Below are 7,500 nucleotides of genomic sequence, written 5' to 3'. Positions count from 1 at the left end.
TTTAAGGCAATAACGAATTGAGGCGTAGCCGGTGGGTAAATAATAGTGATCGGGGATGTTATTTGTTCTCAGTTCACCATAAGGGGGAGGGACACTAATCTTGTGAGCTTTGGGTAATCCATAAGAAATGTCCAAGTTATTAAAAAAGAAGAAGAAAAAATTCTAGTAGTTCTTAAAGGTCTTGGTATTCTATCCACGTTTTATCTGAGTTGGAGCAATAAGGTTTGCATCAAGTTTTAATTTTGAGTGACTAGTCTGTATGATTTTTCCTTTTTCTTTCAGAAGCATCAGTTTTATCAGTTTATCTATATACATCACTACTTTTCATCAGCCTAAATATCATAATTTTGTCATATGCCTAAAATCCACGCATATTTGTAAGGCAATAACAGAGACCAGTCCTTATTCTCCCTCCCTTCCTTGCCTCTCTCTCACTCTCTTCCTTTCCCTTTCCTCCACTCTCTCTCCTTCAGACGATCGCACTCACTGGTGTACAAAGCCCGAGCGCTTTGCAATCTGACGGCGCCTTTTTCGCTCTCCATTTCAATCTGCGCCGAAGACCTCCTGCCTTCAGTCCAAAACATCCCAACTTCACTCGTTTCCAAAGAACTAATCTAAATGCATTTTCGTGCCAGGGCATAATTCAAAATCGGATCTCATTTCAACACATTTCCGAAAGAACACAATGATTAATGAGGGTAAGCTAACAAACAGGATAACATCATTACGAAGGATATATATATAACGACCGAGGAAATGGTGAGATAAAAATCCGGGTGGGGGGGGATAAACGCAAGCCAAGCGTCATTTAACAACTTTCTAGAAAAGAATAAGGAACGAAACAAATATTATGGATTGGCAAATAAAAATACCATATAATGTAATATAAAGGAGAGAAGGGGAAAAACATTAAAAGTCTGGATATAACGCATCTAAATCTGAGAGGCACAAGGGATAGCGCCATACATAATAAAGTATGGAAGAGGCAATGCATACAAAAAAGGCGGCAGCAAAGAGTGATAAATCCACGCTGACGTATGTACAAGAACTGAAGATAATGCAACCGTATATTCATTCCAAGTGCAGGTTAATGGCAATGCAAATGCACTAAAGTAGAATAATATCAAACTTAATACCGATATTAACCTATTCACATCAGACGACTAATAAACGGAAAATGTACACAGAGTACGCCTGATTGGAGACAGTGTATGTTATACCCAACGACGCCCATCTAACAAGATCATAACATAGTCACGAAACGGTTATGCATATCGAGGGTGACACCAACACAATACACACCTCTATTCCTACCGAAGTAACGCTCACTTCGGTATTTCATCTACGTCCACCAGTACTTCTGTAGAGAAAACAAATGAACCGCGGCCAGGTAAGAGGGACGCCACCGAGAGAGCTCCACCGCCACCGACCACTCCGCTCCTCTCTCCCCCATTACGAACAGTAAGGCAAATGATAAAGTGGCTATCAGGCAGCTGAGCACAAGACCTTTATCGAGCTTTTAGCGGCCTTAAAGGTAAGGCAAGGGGGAGGGGAGGGGAGGGGGCAGCTGGGCCATTAACAACTTTATCTTTGTCCGGAGTCCTCGCCTCGACTCACGGCTCCTGAGTATTGCCATCGGATGAAGTTGTACAGAGGCGGCGGGGTGAGGGGATGGCTGAGTGAGAGAGTGATGGGGAGGGGAGAGAAGCGCAGAGAAGTTTAGAAGGAAGGCTTAAAAGGGGGGAGTTGAGAAAGATAGGGGGAGAGAAGAGAGAGAGAGCGAGAGCACGACTAAGAGAGAGCAAGAGAAAGGTAAAGAGAAAAAGACAAAGCCAGAGACAGAAAGAGAGAGAGGGAGAAAGACAGAGAACATGAGAGAGAGGCGAAGAGAAGAGATCCGATTAAACCTCACACTTCCCCCTCACACGCGAGGCGAAGCACCAGCAGAGCAACCTTAGAGGTCCGGATCAGAAAGCGAAGCAAATATCCAATTTGCATCCATGGAGCTATGTAAAGGACGCAATAGTTTTGAAACTTAATTTCACTTTTTTTCCTTGCATGTAACCAATTCAAGAATTTTTCAAAATTATAACGGTTTTCTTGCGAATTGCCTTTTAAACTTTTATAATTTCCATATTAAATCATCTACGATATAAAAAGATCCACGGGACTCGTTGCTATGTTCGACAGGTCAACGCAGAGAGGGAGAGAGGGAAGGAGGGAGGAGGATAGGGAAGGGAGGAGGGGGAAGAGAGGAGGAAAGGGAGCGAGAGGAGAAAGGAGAGAGAAAGGAGGAGTGGGATAAAGGAGAGGGGGAGTGGAGGAGGAGAGAAAGAAGAGGAGAAAGATGAGGGGAAGGAAAAGAAAGAGGAGGAGGAGGAAGAGAAAGATGAAGTGGGGGGCGAGGGAGGAGGGGAAGGAGGAAAAACAGGAGGAGGAGGAGGAAGAGCAGCAGCAGCAGTAATAGCCGCAGGCGAGGGAAGAGAACGGAGGAGAGGAGGGGGGAGGAACTGGGCCCCTGAGGGCTCGTCCTTAACTTTCTGATGATCAACCGACTTCGCAGAAAACGATATTATCCATTTTTCTTTCCAAGCCTTTTTTTTAAAGATAAGTTTCCCTTCAGAAAACAGAAGCTGCGAATAAAGTACATCATTATACGCTGACTCCGAGAGGCGTGCTACTTATCCCTAACTTACTTTCCCATAAATCCCGTTCTTCAGAACGGGAGATATGCGTCTTTATCACGTAGAAACGAAAGCCGTCCATTCCCTACTTTGGCGTGGCAGAGTGGGGAAAACACACACACACACACACACACACACACACACACACACACACACACACACACACACACACACACACACACGCACACACGCACACACGCAAACACGCACACACGCAAACACGCACACACGCAAACACGCACTCACTCACACACACACTCACACTCACACGCACACCAAAAAGGGAGGGGGGTAGAAGGAGATTTACGACAGTGATCATAAAGTCTTCATAAGGATCAGGTCATCACCTTCATGGACGCCCTTCTGTGGCCGGCTGAGGGGCGTGTATCTCGATGGTCGCTACTGTATCTAGGCCTCTTTCTTCCTATGTCCTTGTCCCCCTCTTTTCTTCCTCTCTTCTCCTCTCCGTCTTTTCGTTCTCTTCTCCTATCCCCTTTTTATTTCTCATTGCTCCTCGCCTTTTTCTTATCTCTCTTCTCTACTCTTTACTTCCTTCTTCTCTTCTTCGTTTCTTTCTTTTTCATCCTCTTCCACTCCCATTCTTCCCAATCTCCTAACCACTCTGACCCTGTCTCTATCTCCGTCTCTCACTCTCACTCTCACTCTCTCCCTCCCTCCCTCTCTCTCTCTCTCTCTCTCTCACACACAAACACACTCATATTATTCCTACTTCCGCTCATATACTCCCCCTCTCTCTCTCTCTCTCTCTCTCTCTCTCTCTCTCTCTCTCTCTCTCTCTCTCTCTCTCTCTCTCTCTCTCTCTCTCTCTCTCTCTCTCTGTTCCTCTCTCTCTCTCTCTCTCTCTGTCTCTCTCTCTCTCTCTCTCTCTCTCTCTCTCTCTCTCTCTCTCTCTCTCGCGTATTATTTCTACTTTCGCTCATACACTCTCTCTCTCTCTCTCTGATTGTCTGTCTCTGTCAGACTGTCTTTCTCTGTCTGTCTGTCTGTTTGTCTTTCTGTCTCTGTCTGTCTGTCTTTCTGTCTCTGTGTCTGACTTTCTGTTTCTGTCTGTCTGTCTCTGATTGTCTTTTTGTCAGTCTGTCTGTCTGTCTTTCTGTTTCTGTCTGTCTTTCTGTTTATGTCTGTCTGTCTGTCTCTGATTGTCTGTCTGTCTCGCTCCCACTCCCCCCATCCCTCCCTCCCTCCCACCTCACCAACCCCGAAGAAACGTGAAGCGCTTTCGACGCGGCTTTCGAGAATCTTAAGACCCGGATTACCCTTAATTGCGGTTCCGTGTTTGTGATTCGTTGCTCCAGCGGTCGTTGCGCCGGAAGGAAAATGCGAGACAAGTTTGGAAATTTTCTCGATTTATTTCCGCGGTGGATTAATTCCTTCGCTAGGCAAACTTCGCGCTGAAAAAAAAAGGTTTTCCGGTCTATCGAGCCATTACAATCACCTGTTTTTTCCTATTTGCACGGTGTGATAATGTTACAATTATCCGTTTATTCCTTTCTAATCAAGGTTTTATTATACTTAAGTGGCTCTTCATATTTTTCCCCCCTGAAGCAATGTTACATGTAATATGTAATTAAATGCATTACTTCTCTAAGGCATTCAGATATTGGAAAACATAAAATCACGCATATGAAATCAAATTAATAAATTACGTAACGAACTTAACAATAAAAATAGCGACTTATCAAAATCAGAATTACAAATCAGGACGTAATGAGAGCTAATAACAAACGCACAGATAAAATAAAAAATATCACATACCACTCTTATCACCAACAAATCATATTCTCCAACACGTCCTAAAAAAACACACATAAAAAAAGTAAAATGAAAGTAATTCCAAGCAAAAAATCCAAGAAGGCATCCTGCGCATCTCATCTTCCTTCGCGGTAATGACAAGACTCGGCAAACATCTTCCCGTCTGGAGTCAAGGAAAGGGAAGGAGAGACGGGAGGAAAGAGAAGGCCGGATGCACAATAAAGCTGTCAACAAGCCGGCCCAGACACTTCCTCCTGCAATATCTTGCTTCTTGCGACCCTTACCTGCCCGAGTCATGCATACAAAAACACGTACAAACATGTTCATTCTCGAAGATCCTTACGTTATATATTTATCCACCCCTCCTCTAATATATTTTTTTCATTCGTTATTATCTCCTTAATCTTCCACCGGCACTTCAAACATAAAAAAAAACATCGAAGACACAAAACACACATGATTATGATAATAATAATAATAATAAAACACACACAAAAAAAAACTATTTTCCCCTCCACAATGCAAACTCGGGATAACAACAAAAAGGAAAAAAAGGGGGGGCGAGGGGAGGGGGGGGGCTAATACCACACTCCATCCGAAAAGAAAAGAACAAATCGCGGTCGGAAAGCCACGCCAGGAAACAATAAGGCCGCTGCCGTCTCCTTAGACCGCAAGTCTTATTGGTACGGCGAGGGGAATGTATGGATGGCGGACGGATTTGGGGGAGGAGGGAGACACGAGAAGGAGTGGGGGGGGGGGGGTGACACAAAGAATCGGGAGGGGAGGAGAGGGGAGAGAGAGAATGGAAGGAGAAGAGGAGAGGGGAGACAGAATGAAGGGAGAGGGAAGAGAGGAGAGACAGAATGAAAGGAGAAGAGGAGAGGGGAGACAATGAAAGGAGGGGAGGAGAGGAGGGAGAGAAAGGAGGGGAGGAGAGAGGGGAGAAAATGAAAGAAGAGGAGAGAGGGGGAAACAAAGGGAGAGGGAGGAGAGGAGGGAATGAATGGAAGGAGGAGAGGAGAGGAGGAAGAGAATGAAAGGAGGAGAGTGGGGATGGAAGGGAGGAGTAAAGAGAGAAGAGGATGAGAAATCAGAGGGATAAGTAAAGGCAAGGGGGCAAAAAGAAAGAATAAAGAAAAGAGGTCAAATGTCAGATGATGAGCGAAAGGAAAAGGAGAGAAAAAAAGTGAGTAAAGGGGGATAACAGGGGGTAAGAATGAGAAAAAAAGAAGAGAGAGGGAGAGGGCAGATAGGATAAAAGTAGAGAGATAAAAAAACATGAAAGACAGAAAGAAAAGAGGAATAGAGGGGAGGAAAGGAGATGAATGGAGAGGAATGTGGGTGTAAGAAGCTACAAGATGTAGGACGATTAGATGGGGGAGGGGGGGGAGGAAGAGGGGAAGGAGAAGGTCTTAAAATGGAAGGTGCGACGGAGGATGGGAGAGGCGCACACACACACACCAAATGGCTCTTCCCTATCACGATCCGAGCAGCAATAAACGATAAAAAATATGCGGTGTTTATAGGCCGCGCGTGATCCGACTCGCGACGTTTCGAGGGAAGGGAGGAGGCGGGGAGATATGGTTCCCTCCGAAAGAAAAGTCGACAAGTACTTTCTCATCTTGCCAAGCTCACATCGGCTGACTCTAAATATAAGCTACGTGTGCTTGCTTCAGCTACGTATGCCTGATTGTTTCTTATTATATTACATATGTATGATTTTTTTTTTTTTTTGAGATACACTTGAGAGCGGATCTGAACACAAAAACGAAAGCATTAATCATAAAAGCGTAAACCACTGCCCAAACAAACAATGCCTGCGTTTACCCCTTGCAAGTTTTTAGCCTTCCAGCTTAACAGTCACTGCAACCTTCCGTGTTAAAAGGTCAATAATCACCGCGCCCGAAATAATTAACAAAGTATACTTTTTGTCCTATGCAATTGCCACAACTCGTCTTCCCTGTGCCGTGGGAAGCGTGTCTCATTGGCTTCGTCACTGCAGCAGGTCTCGTTTTCCTTTCTATACCCTCAAAACAGCTTCCTTGGATTCTTTTAAATTCATTTCGTTTTATGTTTTCCTGTAGTTTATCAATTTCTCTCTTTTAGCAATTAATTCGATTAAATTACATAGCTCTTCTTCTACATATGTTTTCCCTTTCCCTGTTTCATGACTTTTACCAGCAGCCTTGGCTTAAATCGCATCTTACCTTAATCACATTTTCAATATCTTTATTGAGAGTAGGACTGAAAAAATATCCTCGAAAAAAGTACAAGACAAATAGCATACTCTTTTGCTAACGTTCTTAAATCTGGTCATATCATGAGACGCTTTTATAGCGATAAAACTGTCGACAATTCAGTTATCAATAATGTTGTTCGCAGTTTCTCAAAATGATGTCTCGAATTCGAAGAGATCTTCCGAGAAAGTCCGAGGGCCAATCAATCGCAATTTCAAGTGTAACAAAGTTTAGATCAACCGAATACTCACGTCAAGGAGAGCGTGGAGCTGCGTGTCTTCGAGGACGGAGAGCAGGAAATCTCGGTCCTTCACTGGACATTCCTGGAGACACTGTATATCGTCCAGGGAGTCCAGCACGACGCTTACTGCTCCTGGGGGAAGGCCACCACAACACTCTAAGACACTCGATATACATAAAGTTGTAATGCTACTTTGCAAACAACCATAACCTCTAATTTCACACAAAAAACTAATTTTACTGTGACTATTTGTATTATTCGAGGAAAACCCAAGTGGCTAATCTTACTGTGATTATCTTTATCATTCGAGGAATATCCAAGTGACCAATTTTGCAGCAACTATATGTATCATTTAAGGAAATTGTTTCCAAGTTATAGAGCATGCGATGAAGGGGCATTATGTCGGAAGGGAAGATGACTCCTTCATCAAATAAGAAGGCCATTGAAACTTAGCCCTCTCCTTCATCACACGAGGCCAGGGCATAAATCAGTTACACGTGGCGCCATCGATCAACGGGATGACCCAACTTTACCACCGCCAGCTTGGCTAAGAGGCTGACCTGTG

At 44.2% G+C, this 7,500-nt stretch overlaps 1 protein-coding gene across 1 annotated transcript in view; it reads right to left on the bottom strand.

The window, feature by feature from the left end:
• The window catches only part of CASK (peripheral plasma membrane protein CASK), a gene marked incomplete in the record, with an annotated part of 1,154,881 nt that overhangs the window by 736,301 nt on the left and 411,080 nt on the right, over window positions 1-7,500 (bottom strand).

The sequence above is a fragment of the Penaeus vannamei genome, chromosome 3 (genome assembly GCF_042767895.1).
Source record: "Penaeus vannamei isolate JL-2024 chromosome 3, ASM4276789v1, whole genome shotgun sequence".
Lineage (NCBI taxonomy): Eukaryota > Metazoa > Arthropoda > Malacostraca > Decapoda > Penaeidae > Penaeus > Penaeus vannamei.
The sequence above is the reverse complement of the archived record's forward strand: the minus strand, read 5'-3'. Positions and strand labels throughout refer to the sequence as shown.